This window comes from Macaca fascicularis, chromosome 5, assembly GCF_037993035.2.
Source record: "Macaca fascicularis isolate 582-1 chromosome 5, T2T-MFA8v1.1".
Classification (NCBI taxonomy): domain Eukaryota; kingdom Metazoa; phylum Chordata; class Mammalia; order Primates; family Cercopithecidae; genus Macaca; species Macaca fascicularis.
In genome coordinates, this window is record NC_088379.1 from 177,773,507 (window position 1) to 177,789,027 (window position 15,521).

The 15,521-nt window shown below is 41.5% G+C and overlaps 1 protein-coding gene across 2 annotated transcripts in view; it reads left to right on the forward strand.

The window, feature by feature from the left end:
* Nucleotides 1-15,521, forward strand: part of GALNTL6 (polypeptide N-acetylgalactosaminyltransferase like 6) — a 1,202,623-nt gene that overhangs the window by 1,184,414 nt on the left and 2,688 nt on the right. The gene's annotated exons all lie outside the window — the stretch shown is intronic.

A 15,521-nucleotide genomic window follows, 5' to 3' on the forward strand; every position in this document is an offset into this window, starting at 1 on the left:
AAAGCTTACAGATGGATAAGACCAGCTCATACACAGAGCTCCTCGGGAGAAAAAAAACAGGCTGCAGTGGTTTCAAGGGGAAACTCTTATGAGCTTTAATACTAAACCTTTCCAGGATCCTAAGGAATTTGTGAAAGGAAACCACTAGATTCAATTGTGCTGTGGCTCTCTTCTCAGCTTTTTGTAGCTGTTGGTCTTGCGTGACTTAGCAAAAGGTTACACTCCATGTGTATTTTTACAGCAAGCAAGGTATTTATACTTAATCAGGAACATGCAAAGGCTCAAAATGGAAAGTTTCTGAAATATCACATCTCGGTGGATGACTCAGGCCTATTCAGACACACCTGTTTTAGAAAATTCCTCTTGTTTTTTCCAAGGGCTATGCCTAAGGCATAAAGAGAAAAAGCACAAAGAGGAATCTCTCTGGGGTGCTACCTTGTCCATTTGGAAGCAGTACTTGGCTCTGGCGGCTTCTGGCAGTTTTGGATGTTTTTGTTTGTTTGTTTGTTTTTTAAGACGAGTTTCATTCTTGTCGCCCAGGCTGGGGTGCAATGGTGTGGTCTCGGTTCACTGCAATCTCCCCTCCCAGGTTCAGGCAATTCTCCTGCCTCAGCCTCCCAAGTAGCTGGGACTACAGGCAAGCACCACTATGCCCGGCTAATTTTGTATTTTTAGTAGAGACAGGATTTCACCATATTGACCAGGCTGGTCTCGAACTCCTGACCTCAGGGGATCCACCCACCTTAGCCACCCAAAGTGTTGGAATTACAGGCATGAGCCACCGCGCCCGGCCTGGAACGTCCACTTTTTATAAGCATATTCATGAGTCAATGAGAGCCCTCTACTAATTGCCTAAAGGGCTGTGTGAGCCATCTCCTAACTTCCTAAAGTCATCATCATCATCATCATCATTATCATCATTATCTCCAATTTAGGCATCGAGCTGATTCTTACACACATTATCTCAAACCTCATAACCACTTAGGTACTATTCTGTATAATTTACACAGGAAGAAACTGATACTAGCAGATATGTGGATTCAAACACAGGTGAATCTGGCTTTAAAGTTTCTACTATTTCCTCTGCCATGCTCTTAAGGAATAAGATCAATATTTCCTAGGAGCGTTTCCCCAATGCCTTGGATTCAGTGTTGCTGATACCAGCCAACCCCTCCCTCCCAGCTACATGGAGAGATCTTGGAGAGAGAAGGTGCCCAGAAGCCACCTTGCTTGAGTGGATGAAAGTTGTTTTCGGGCCTTGCTTCCTGGTTTCGGCAACTCTCACTCCACTTTTAGTTATTTTTAGATGTGGCTCTTTGCCACCACAAAAGGAGAAGAGCATCCTTATTCTATGATGCAGGGGCTGTGTTCAGTTGCACAGCTGTTTCCTACAGTAACAGGTACCCAGGATGAGGAATCCTGTTCCTGGTTTTCCTTTACCACCAGGGGGACCCCTGTTACAAGAACAGTGAATTGTGGAGGCAACCTCAATAAAAATACTTGTCCTCACCCAGCATCAAACAGGAAACTGTCTTTCCTCTTCTTCAACCCCCATTGGTCACTAAGACTTGTCACCCACTTCCCTCCCCAGTCATTGGTCACTAAAATTTGTCACCCGCGCCCCTCAGCCAATATCTCTGAAATCCACCCCCTCTTTGCCATTTCTATAGCCAGCTCCTGACTGGTTCAGTCTTCACATCTTATCCCTGGGTTATTGCAATGGCTTCCTACAGGGCTGCCCTCCCTCCTGTCTTTCCCCTTCCCCTTCCCCATCTTCTGTCCTGAAGCCAGAGGGAGGTTTCACAATACCTGGTCATGGCACTCCTCTGTTTTATGACTTCATTTGATTGAGTAGAAGATAGAGTAGAAGATAGAGCGCTTTAGCCCCTCGATACTCATCTGGATCCTTCACAACCTGGCCAACATAATAGCTGACCATCAGCCCTTAGAGTTATTCAGGCTTAATACACCCCAATTCATCCTGACATTGTAAGGGGATCTTGAATAGCTGTTTTGCTTCTATGACTTTCAACTGCTTCACCAATATAATAATGATAACTGAGTGAGATAAACTATGGAAAACTTCTAGCACAGTTTCTGATCATATCATAGGATTTCCATCTGTGTTGGTGACAATGCACTTTTTACATTGATCATCATGGCAAGGTATATCATAATATAACACATCATTAAAGCAATCTCTCCCAAGCAATATTGACAGTTGTTATCCCTCCAAAATTAAGAGCTATCTCCCATGCCCTTTCCATTGTAAGTAAGCATTTTATTAGATTATAGCATATGTCTTAGTTTGGGTTTTGCCATATATACAACCTAAAGTAAGAATTTGAATGCACATAGTTTATTTGGTATATAGCCCAAAAAAATTTTGACAGGGAGTGAGGAAGTGAAACGGAGGAGAGATCGAAGTCAATAAAGGGTGCATTATCAAGCAAGTACCACTGCAGGCAATTAGAACTCAATCCTACTGAAGATCTCTGGAAATGGTATATAGAACACACATAAGGGAGTCAATTTTTTGATCAGGTTCCTGACCAAAGATTGACTGGAGTGGTGTACAAATAACCCAACTCCCTTGATACCTCTGGCCTGCTGCTCTTACAGACAGAACTATTCTTAAGGCCAGGGAAAGTCCTTAAGTAGAGAGATGCAGTGACATCTAGGCCGGCATGCACTGAAATGGAAAGGCCTGAAGGGCCATGCTCAGGGTACAGACACTGTCAAGAATCCGGGTGCTCTACATCCTCACCAACACTTGGTATTGTCAGTTTCTTTTTCTTTTTTATTCTGTGATTGTAAAGTGATATGTTTGTTAGCCATTTTGGATATCTTATTTGTGAAGCACCTACTTGAGTCTTTTGCCTGTTTTTTAAACATGGGCTGTCTGGCTTTTTCACACAGATTTTTAGGGATTTTTTTCTATATATATATGTACCTCATTGGATATATGCATTGCAATATCTTATTCCAGTTGGTGACTTGTCTTTTTTTCTGTTTAGTGGAGTGTCTTAATGAAAAGCTATTCTTTATGATTCATGGATTTTGTGTTCTGTTTAGGAAATTCTAGCCTTCATGTAGTCTTCCAAGTTGTCTTTGGAAATATTATTGCTTAGTATTTTACATTTTGGTATATAATTCAGAATTCTACATTTCGGTATAAATTCGATATATATATATATACACACACATATATATATACACACACATATATATATACACACACACTATCTATGTATCAGATAGATTATAGATATATCTGATATATAGATAGTGTGTGTGTATATATATATCTATCTATATATCAGATAGATTCTCTCTCTGTTACCCAGACTGGAGTGCAGTGGTATGATCTTGGCTCACTGCAATCTCCTCCTTCCAGATTCAAGCAAGTCTCCTTCCTCAGCCTCCTGAGTAGCTAGTATTGCAGGCACATGCCACCCAGCTACTTTTTGTAATTTTAGTAGAGATGGGGTTTCACCATGTTGGCCAGGCTGGTCTCGAACTCCTGACCTCCTGATCCGCCCACCTCAACCTCCCAAAGTTCTGGGATTACAGGTGTGAGCCACTGCGCCCAGCCCTCCCTGAAATATTTTTATGTGCATAACATAAGATAAGGGTTGATTCATATATAGAGATAGATAGAAATAGATACAGATATATACTGATAGAGACATGCTATTGATTAATCACCATTTATTTAAAAGACCATTTTTTCCCACTGCACTGAAGCGACGCTTCTATTGTAAGTCAAGAGGTCATATATACATTGGTCCATTGTTGAATCCTCAAGTTTTTACCATGTAACTAAATAGTCTTAGCCATACAGAAAGTAAGCTAATAAAAATAAACTAACTTAATCTAATAGTAAGTATAGCCAAAAACTCACAACTACCATCACTCTTAGTGGTGAAATGTTAAAGCTGTCCTCCAGAGATGGGGAATAAAATAGAACGTTGACTATAATCATGTTTTTCAACCTTGTATAGGATATCTAATCTGTGTAATCAGGCAAGATACAGACATTTAAAGGTATAAGAATTAGAAAGGAAGAAATAAAACAGTCTATTTGTAGATGTCATGTTAGGATATTTAGAAAATCCAAAAGATTATGCAGCTAAACTATTTTAAAAATGAATAAATACATTTAGCATAGGCCCAAGATGAAAATGAATTGTTTATATACTAGCAACAAAAAATAGAAAATGAAGTTTAAAAGTGGTTCCATTTGGCCACTATGAAAAGCACAAAATAGGAATAAATCACAGTAAAGATGTGCAAGACTTTCATGCTGAAAACTACAAAGCATCACTAAGAAAAATCTGAAAAACTATAGAGGGATCCGTCATGTTCAAGGTTTATGTCTCAATATTATGAGGATGTCAGTTTTTAAATTATCCAAACATTTAATGCAAAACCAAACAAATCTCAGGAGGCTTATTTGTGGAAACTGATAACCTGATTCTAAAATTTACATGGAAATGTAAGGGACAAGAATAGCTAAGAAAATCTTGAAGAAGGAAAAAAAAGTACTAAAACATTGTCAGGTGTCAAAACATTAAAAAGGTGTATTATTAAGGCAATGTACTGGCATGAGGATAGACTGACTGAGGCTCCCTAGAAGGTGAAGGCTGGGTATTGATATTCTTAGAAAGGTCCCAAGAGATTCTAATAGGCAGTCAGATGGAGAATCACTTTTGTAACTCTAACTTTTACCTTCTTCCTTTCATCTACTCCTCCCTTTTGCTCTAGTTGGAATTTTCCCCTCTTCCTGTACTCCTATAGCATTTTGTTTCCTTCTTTGTACTTAAAACACTGTATATTATACATACTTAACCCCCTCACCCCCGCCAACTACCTGAAGGCAAGAACTTTTTAAAAAATTTCTATACAGCCTGCCTAATACCTAATATATGAAGTTCCTAAATAAGCATTCATTGACCGGCTTAAAGAACCACTAGTTCAATTATCGATATGAACCCTGCCTTCATAAACCCCAACCTGTGCTGGATAAAAGTTAACACATTTCTTTGTCTGAAACTACATATGCAACCTCCCAAAGACCAAAAATAAAAGATTTAAAATTACTTTCCTTAGTTGCTCTCTGGGGGTTCTTATAATTTAACTTTCATAATAAAGGACTTGCAAATAGCATCAAACAGGAAGTACAGGTAAGAAGGCATCTGCCAGGCTGAATTGATAACAGTGTAACAATCTCATTCATTTAAAAAGTGAGTGGGTGGAATTCTTGGCATCTGCCTACATTTGACTATTTGTTGTAACTTATGATATATGCCAGGTTTTGGCCTCTCCGTTCATAAAATGAAGATGTACCGGTCCACAAAGATGCCAGATAGAAGGGCTCGAGGTTGTTATTTTAAATCGTTCTGGACAGGTATTGATTTGGAACCAAAAAATAAAGAAAGTGTATATAACAAGTTTAACCTAAAAGTCATGTAATTCAACTCTGGTTCTGATAAATGAAGTCTCTAAAAAATCCTGGACATGTTGTCAGAGGTTGGGCAGTCACACTCTCCCAGGTCAGCCCATTTATGTTTGGACAGTCCCAATTGCCAGAAAGCTCTTCCCTGGCCTTTGGTTACCACACAGATTATATTTAATTGTTTTCACTCAAGACAGATCCCAAATATTTGAACAAATACCTGCCTGGTCTTTAATCCAATTAAATGGCCCAAATTCCTGCCACTGCTCTCCATATGACTTAATTTGAACCTACCTTGATCTCCTGGACACTCGCCCCTAATGTACTGCAGATAGTCTTAGAGAGTTGCATGATTCTCAGCACACAATATTGTAGGAATGTTGTCACCAAGGAAAGTATAATAAGTTTCTAGCACCTTTTGTTATGAGCTTCTAGCACACTTTGTTGTGAGCAATGTTTCTGTTAATTTAGCCTGAGTTGATTGATTTCCTGTCTTAACTTCACACACTCAGCTTCTTAATGAGCTTTCAGTATGGGAGAAAAAAATCTCAGTCTTTTTGTCTTGCTTTGCTAAACAGACATATCTCTCCAATATTACACCTGTAGAGGTCATCTTTTACATTTATGTTGCTATCCACTTTTTTTCCATTAAACTCTATCCTATTATAATTATCCCAACCTGGATTTAAACATTTTGATTCAACTTAATAGCAATTGAACTATAATTTGTTCCAACCACAGATTGGATCAACATCCATTCATTCCTTCATCTAAATTGTTGATTGCAGTGCAAAGTCAAGCACTGAGCACTCTATCATATGGTAGAGGTAACAAAATCCATTAATGAGCATCATTTGGAGGAAGTTACTCAACCAGAAAAAAATTCATGTAAAATGATCTTCTAGACCACCATTCTCCAGCTTGCCCATAAGGAAACAAAATTGAACTCTTCAAACACCTTGCTGAAAACCGGATGCCCAATGTCTGCAACATGCCCTTTTTGGTAACAGACGACTTAAGTCATTTTATCCTAAGGAGTTGCTATCCTTATGGAGAAAATATCAGTGCAAATTGAAAATTCAGTCACCTTGTCAAAGAAGAATGAGGCTAACTCTTACTATACATTCGCCCCAGCAATGAAGCTGCCTTTTCAATAATTAATTCTATCTTCCCATCCTATTTTTAGCTGTATGTCTAACCCAGCTGAAATCACTTAGGTTGTTATGACCTTCTAACTTTTACCATTTCCACTTAAGCAATATTCCTACTGATTACCTAACATACTTAACTGCCATTCTGTGGTCACTCCGAAATAGAAAGGCTCTGTTATCTCTGACTATCCTGGGGCTCTTCCATAAAGAGAAAGTCTTTGTGAATTGAATGCCTGCCCAGATCTACACTGTCAAACAGAAAAGAATCTTGTTAATAAGAACTATGAAAAAATCAAATTAGTGTTTGTTGATCAGGACAATTCTTTCCTACCAAGCAGGTGTGGGGTGGGAGCAGGACTGGTAGTTGGCTTAGCCAAGAAAAGAGATGAAACCTAACTCAGAGACTCTGCGCCCAGTCTGTGCTCTTAACCTCTGAGTTATGTTTCATTCCTAATCCTAGCATTCTGGGAGGCCGAGGCATTTGAGAGGCCGAGACAGATCATTAGAGCCCAGGAGTTCAAGCTCAGCATGGACAACGTGGTGAAACCCTGTCTCTAGCAAAAAAAAAAAAAAAAAAAAAAAGCTGGGCGTAGTGTCACAGACCTGTGGTCCCAGGTATTTGGGAGGCTGAGGCAGGAGGATCACCTAAACCTGGCAGGACTAGGCTACAGTGAATCATGCCACTGCACTCCTGCACTCCAGCCTGGGTGACCCAGCAAGACCCTGTCTCAAGAAAAGAGAGAGAGAACACAGGCTCTGGCTCCTGCAGGGCCCAATAATAGTCATGGCCCCACTGAAGATGCTGGCTTTGGGACCTTGGGCAACTTTCTTACTATGAATTTCTGTTTCTTCATTTATAAATTGGGGATAATAATGCCCTTTATTATCTACTTTAGTATGTGCCTTAGCAGGTTATCCTGATAATTTTTTAAAAATTTAAGTGCACCTAAAGCATAGCACATAACAAGAGTTCAATTGATGTTAGCTGCTACTATACCATGCATTCAACAAGATAACTTCTGATTTGATTTTAGCTCTCCAAATAAGTTTGCATACAGAAATAGATGGGCTAACTACTCATATTTCTACACTGTACATTTCTGTACTATTTTAACTATTTAGTTATAGCTAAATCTTAAAATATCAATTTCATGAGAGCAGGAATTTTTCTCAGCTTTCTTTCGTGCACTCTTTCCAGCATCTAAAACACTCTATGGCACCTAATAGGTACTTAATTCAAATTCATCGAATGAATGAATAAGGGAATCTAGCTTCCTGTTTGTCCACATTCACCATCTCTTCAGGTTGCTTAAGTGGGTTTAGGTAGGAAAAAAAAAATAAGAGAGAAACTCTGGGTAGAATACTTAGCGCTGCCTGACACCTAGATACACGTTTGACAAACAGTAGCTATTATGTTCACATGACTTGGGGCAGGTTTACTGAGGGGATCTGAAGAGATATGGATAGATGGAAACAAGATGGAAAACATATGGGCTTGTTCTACTCATAGAGCTTTCAGTATGGAGGGGAAGCAGACAAATACTACTAAAAGGAAGTGTACAGGATAATATGACAACACAAAACACTGGGCACTATCCAGATGAGAAGGGTGGGGAAGCCTTCTCTGACAAACTAACTTCTAAATGGAGACCGAAAAGATGGTGACTTTTACCTTTTTAGATGGGTAAAGCAAGTGATGGAGAAAAAGACCCCAGACATCAAGATCAACTTGTGCAAGACCCTGAGATAAGAAGGATATTGTTTTTCTCAGAACAGAAAGAAGCCAGTTGAAATGCATACGTGCAGCAGAAAATGAACTATTAGGTTGGTGCGAAAGTAACTGCAGTTTTTGCCATTAAAAGTAATATAAGGGCCGGGCGCCGTGGCTCACGCCTGTAATCCCAGCACTTTGGGAGGCCGAGGCGGGCGGATCACGAGGTCAGGAAATCAAGACCATCCTGGCTAACACAGTGAAACCCCGTCTCTACTAAAAATACAAAAAGAATTAGCCAGGCATGGTGGCAGGCGCCTGTAGTCCCAGCTACTCTGGAGACTGAGGCAGAAGAATGGCGTGAACCCAGGAGGCGGAGCTAGCAATGAGCCGAGAATCAGCACTGCACTCCAGCTTGGGCGACAGAGCGAGACTCCGTCTCAAAAAAAAAAAAAAAAAAAGTGATATAAGGTCAGACATCCCAGCCTGGACAACATGGCAAAACCCCATCTCTACAAAAAAAAATACAAAAATTAGCTGTGTGTGGTGGCAGCACGCATGTGGTCCCAGCTACTCAGGCTGAGAGGGAACGATTGTTTGAGCCTGGGATGTCCAGGCTGCAGTGAGCCAAGGTGTCGCCACTGCCCTTCAGCCTGGGCAACAAAGTGAGACCCTGTCTCAAAAATATAGAAAAGGCCAGACATCTGTAGAAGCAGGACTACAAAAGACCTTGTAGGTCATGCTAAGAATTTAGCTAAGGGAGTGTGAACTGTTTGAATGGATTGCAGAGCAGGGATCTAACACATCAGGATTGATTTTTTTTTTTTTTTTTTTCCCCCATGATCCTGGCTGCTCTCAGGAGAATTGAGGACAGGTTGTACATATCACTTGACCACAGCCCAAAAAAGCTGGTGAGACGAGCAGAAGGAGGGTTTGAAGGCTTGCTGTAGCCAGCACCGTCTCAGCACACACACCAAGGGGTTCTGTCAGGGCATTAATAAACATTATTTCTTTTCTTTTTTTGAGACTGAGTCTCGCTCTGTCACCCAGGCTAGAGTGCAGTGGCGTGATCTCAGTTCACTGCAACCTCCGCCTCCTGGGTTCAAGTGATTCTGGTGCCTCAGCCTCCCAAGTAGCTGGGATTACAGGCGTGGGCCACCATGCCCAGCTAATTTTTGTGTTTTTTAGTAGAGATGGGGTTTCACTATGTTGGCCAGTCTGGTCTTCAACTCCTGGACCTCAGGAGATCCACCCGCCTCGGCCTCCCAAAGTGCTGGGATTACAGGGATGAGCCACTTTGCCCAGCAATGAAACATTATTTCTCATTGGCCAAATTAACCACCGATGCAGGAAGACCAATTTTCTCCTGCAGTGAGGAATTCTAGCTGTCAAAGAAAAAATGGAAAAGGGTAGACAAAGAGACTGGTCTGTCCTTTTTATGCCTATCAAGGTGTTATTTGCGTTCTCTCAGATGCCAACAGTAAAAATAGGCACAAAAAGCCTCCTTGATTTGTCTTTCTTCCAGATGGCTCAAAGGGTAGTCAAATATCAACCTTGTTCATCTGCACAACCCTAAGAGGTGGGAAAGCAGATCTTTTAATTCCCTGTCTCATCCCACTCCCCTCCTGCCCACTCCGTTCACTTTACAGATGGAAACCCTGAATCACTGACAAACTAACTGACCACAAAAGGTTATTGTCAGAGATAAAACTAGGATTAAAACTGGTTTCATAATTCCAAACCTTCATTCCCTCATACCCATATTAGACACAAAAGGCTTTGAACAGGAAGGAGTTCTCTCTTACAGAAATATCCTCTTCCAATGTATACTCTTACAATGAATCCTTCTACTTACATGGAAATTGATAGGAGGGGGTAACTCAAGTCTCCCAACTTGACACAGAGGAGCTACCCTGAGATCCAGCCTATATCTAACTGCTCACTGGGCATCTAAACCTTGATGTCCCATAAGCATCTCCAACTCATCATACCTAAAACTGAAATCATTATCATTCCCACACCAATCATGTTTCTCTTTCTGCATTTCTTGCCTCGATACGGCTTTTCCTCTAGACATCCACCTCCTCCTTCTACTTCAACCTCCACATCTCATTAATCAGAATGTCCAATGCATTTACTTCTCAGATCACTCCCTGGGTCACCCCCAACTCATCCCCATTGCTCTCGTTTTTGCATCAGCTGAAATCTGAATCATTGAGGTAGCCTCTGGTGGTTCTCTCTTAGTGCAGTCCAATGCCTTTCTACGCCTCCTCCATCTTCCTCACTGCCACCCTAACTATAGACCCTGTGACTCTTGTTCAAATCTCCCAAAGACCATTCTGAGATACTTTCATGAGAAGTCAAGCCTTAGCACTATACCACCATTTTTTCATGATGTGGCCCCTGCCTACCTCTCGGATATCCTCGTCTGGAATTTTTCCTCTTACTCCACCTATACCATATGACTTACTGGTCTCTGGCACAAGACCCAACCTCCATCACCTCTGACAACTTCTCCTTACTCTGGCTTCCTCACTGTTCTCTAACCACCAGGGTGCATACCTGCTTAGGACCTAAACCCTGGCCATTCCCTCTGGGTAAAGGGTCTGAGACCCTTTGCATGGTTAATTAACTTACCTTCTTGGAGACTCCTCAGATGTTACCTTCTCAGTGAGGTTTATCCTGGCCACTCTATTCAATGTTCACATTGGCCCCACCCCTGGCACTCCAGGTCCTTCTGACCACCTTAATTTTTTTCATGTCACCTCTGAACAGGCTATGTGTTTACCTACTATGTTCATTGCTCACTGTCTGTGGCCCCACTGCCCCATCCTCACCCCTACCTCTAGAAAACAAGCTCCAGGATGGCAGGGATTTTTGTCTCATTAAATTCATATTTCAAGCACCCAAAATAGTGCCTGGCAAATAGCAGGTGCCTAACACATTCTTTTGTTGAATAAATTAAATGCATAAATATACATGTTATTTTATATATTTTTTTCATATATTCTTCCTTAAATCTAGAACAACCTAATTCATATCCTATTCACTCTCATCTACAGTGTCATTGACAAGTTTTTACTGCAAACATTTCTTTCTTTCTTTCTTTTTTTTTTTTTTTGAGACGAGGTTTCACTCTTGTTGCCTAGGCTGGAGTGCAATGGCGTGATCTTGGCTCACCGCAACCTCTGCCTCCCAGGTTCAAGCGATTGTCCTGCTTCAGCCTCCTGAGTAGTTGGGATTATAGGCATGTGCCACCAAGCCTGGCTAATTTTGTATTTTTAGTAGAGACGAGGTTTCTGCATGTTGGTCAGGCTGGTCTCGAACTCCTGACATTAGGTGATCCAACCACCTTGGCCTACCAAAGTGCTGGGATTACAGGTGTGAGCCACCGCACCTGGCCTACTACAAACATTTCTTGTTTACCTATTGGTCTCCCCTATGTCTTGGGTCAGAGGGTGCGTCTTAGGTTATCTTTCTATGCTCTCTCCTCATACATACCAGAAAGTAAAAGTCACTTAAATATTTGTCAAACTCAACTGACGTGATTAATGTTACCTTCTAGGCAAAGGACCTAAACACACAGATCAGATACAAGCTCTGATTGTAATTGCACAGAAGAGCTCATTTCAGAGCCATAGATACCTTCACTCCATAAATTCTTTTGCTTAAAATGGGAGGTACTATCGCATCAGTTTGGATAACAGTTGAGGCAGAGGCTAATTTTTTAAAATTCTATTTTGCCAGACTTCAGAAAACACAATTCAGTGTTGAATAGCTGGTCTCAGACCAGAGGGTTGGTACATTCTGATTTTTAGAACTGGGGACGCTCCCTGACTAAAAAGAAAGAAAGAAAGGAGGGTGGAATCACTATGACTTAGTTATTTACCTATTGGCAGGACACTGTGCCAGTGATTTTGTATCTGTTAACTCTTTTTATCCTCAAAATAAATGTGTGAGGCGTACTGTCATTTACATGTGACAGATAAGTAACCTGAGGTTCAGAAAATTAAACAAGTTGTCCAAGATTACACAGCAGGACTAAAATCTGATAAATCCCCTATGCCACAAATCCAAGCACCATGTTGCCCGCGTTTCCCCAGCACCATGTTGCCCGTGTTTCCCCAGCACCACGTTGTCCGTGTTTCCCCAGCACCATGTTGCCCGTGTTTCCCCAGCACCACGTTGTCCGTGTTTCCCCAGCACCACCTTGCCCGTGTTTCCCCAGCACCATGTTGCCCGTGTTTCCCCAGCACCATGTTGTCTCTGCCCACCGTGTGATAGTTTCGTTCTTGGAATCACCTTCCTATACATAATGGACTCATATACCTATTTTACTATCTTTGCATCTTTAGCATTTGGTTCTTTTATGACCATCGTGGAATATTTTCTGTAACTCACACATTCTTTTAGAGTTCAGAGCCTACAGGACTATGGAACCTAATAAAGTCTAGCACAAACCCGTGAGTGCCACAGAGTGTCACACACACGTCAATCAAGTCCACGGGCCTGCTATAAAGAAGTGCCCCTTCCAATGAGCTACCTGGAAAGGCGCACCTAAAGTTGCCAGGGTGCACTGATCGACTGGCATTGAGCACTGATTAGGAAGTAGTTCTGGATTCAAACTTTCGCATTTCCTCTCAAGGATTTCTCATTTTCTCAGGCAAAACAAAACAAAACAAAACCCAAACAAACAGAAAAACACAAAAATAGATGGAGCAGGCATCCAGGAAAAGTGGAAGTAATAAAGGGAAATGCACTGCTGGATTACACTGTGAATAGCCAGAGCATAGGCCGTGCCATGCCCCAGGACAGGACAGAGAACAATCTAGTTAAAAGCACAGAAAGAACATCTATCGTCCTTTAGGGAGGGTTGTTTTAGAGCAGCACACTTACCGAAGCACTCAGAAGTCTATTCCACAGAAAAAAACTGTGTTCAATTCTGTTCCAGCATCACTGCTGTGACCACTGAGGTGAAGGGCAGAGGAGGGAAAGGCTGTCATAGAACCAAAGACCACATTCAAAAAATAATTACTCGATCCACTGACTTAATTCCAACCAGGAAAAGCACCAGGAAAGACATTTAGTGATTCACAAGCTCAGTTGAGTAGAAACTTAAAGATGGCAATGATGTAGCTAGCCCCCAAGGTCAAAAGTGGAAAATGCTAGCTATGGGCAAGGCAAGGGCGCTTCGAGAAGCTTCACTTCCGGGACTTTGCTGGGCACTCCCAAGACAAGGGCGAGCAGAGCTCTGTCTCCAACCAGGGAACAGTCAGTCTGTGGATCTACCGATCACTGTGGATGTTCTCTAGTTTGACACCCTGTCATTTGTCTCTGTCACTAGTGACCTTTGGAGTAAAATGCTCATTCAATTTTATGACTAGGAGAGGCTCCAGAGATTTATCTAATCCCCCCCACCCCCGCATTTTACTGATGAAGCTTCTCAGACATAGACAGATGAAGGGAATCCAATTTTTCAACTTTTATGAGAACATGAAGTACAATAACAGAAGACATATTCTGGACGGTTCGCGGTAGCGGTATATTTGCATACTCGACTGGGTTCACCCCAGGAGTACACCTGTATTTGTCAGAGGATGTGTTCCAATATGGGATTTGGAAAAATATGACCAGTTGATGGCTCAGAAAATAATGTTTGAAAAAATAAAATGTTCAGAAAGTCGGGTTTGGCATTTGCATGCATGCTGAGGTACACAAGCTAGGGAAGAAAAGAGAATAGAAACGTGTCCTACTCCTTTTCTCATTTCTTAACGTTCACGGAGACGTGTGTTTTGAGGGGGAAATTGTGCTCATCTGGAGAGCCCACAAGAGCTTTTCTTTTTTCTTTTCCTTTTGTTTTTGTTTTTATTTCTGTTTCATTTGTTTGTTTTGAGACAGAGTCTTGCTCTGTTTCCCAAGCTGGAGTGCAGTGGCCTGATCTCAGTTCCCTGCAACCTCCGCCTCCCTAGGTTCAAGCGATTCTCCTGCCTCTGCTTCCCACGTAGCTGGATTTAGAGACGTGTACCACCACGCCCGGCTAATTTTTATATTTTTATTAGAAACGAGGTTTCACCATGTTGGCCAGGCTGGTCTCGAATTCCTGGCCTCCAGTGATCTGCCCGCCATGGCCTCCCAAAGTGCTGGGACCACAGGTGTTAGCCACAGTGCCCAGCCCCACATGAGCTATTGATAAAGGTAACAACAGAAAAAAATACAGATGGTGAAGAAGGGGCAAGAAGTGCATGTGTATAGAACAAAGTGAATTAGAATGTAGCAGGTCACCTAGAATTTTCATGACTATAACAGCTTAAGAGTGCTCTTTGAAAAACTGACTTAAATATATTATATCCATATATATTATAATACACATATTATACGTATTATATAATGCATGGATATATTATAATTGTATATTATAATACATATCCATGTAGCTTCACTAGTGGCTGGGGCTGGGAGAATGAGCATGAGAGATTCTGGAGAAGTAGAGAGAAGATAATGAAGGAGACTGCTGCCCGAGGAGCCACAGTGGCGGCTGGGAGAGGGCATCTGGGACAGCAAATATCTAGGAGCCCCAGAAAAGAAGGGCTGGTGGAGTGAGCTGCAGCTTGCATTCTCCTTCCTCCTGAAAGCTGCTTCCTCCACCCCGGAGGAGAGAGTTTCTCAGTCTTTCCCTGGGGTCAGACACCGGTGGAATTAATGAAGCAGGAGGGAAAGAAAATGGCAAGGAGATCTCAGGAGCCCTCTTTGTGTAAGGAGAGTAAAATCCACAATAAACTCAGGAAACTCATAAAGAGAGCAGAAGAGAATAGCAAGCCTTTGTATTAGGCACAGCTCTTTGTTTACACTGAAAATAGAAACAGGCAAACTAAATTGCCTGCAGGTTGCCTTTCTCCTTCCTTATTCTTTCTTCCTTCATGCAGTGCTTAACTATGCAAACATCCGGATCCTAAAAGGACATTAAATATTGCTTGATGGAGTCTTAAAATCCAGGAGTAACCCAGAAATGTTTACAAAGGGTGCCTGAGAAACTCCTAATTCTAAAAGCATTGCAAGTTTATTATTCCTCAGATAAAGGTAACCAGAGCCTGTAAACCTTTCCTAAACTAAGTAAAACATTACTTGATCCCAAAATGTGAGCAGCGATTTGGGGATGTTTTCTTGTATTATTAGCATTATAGACCACATTAGAGATAAAATT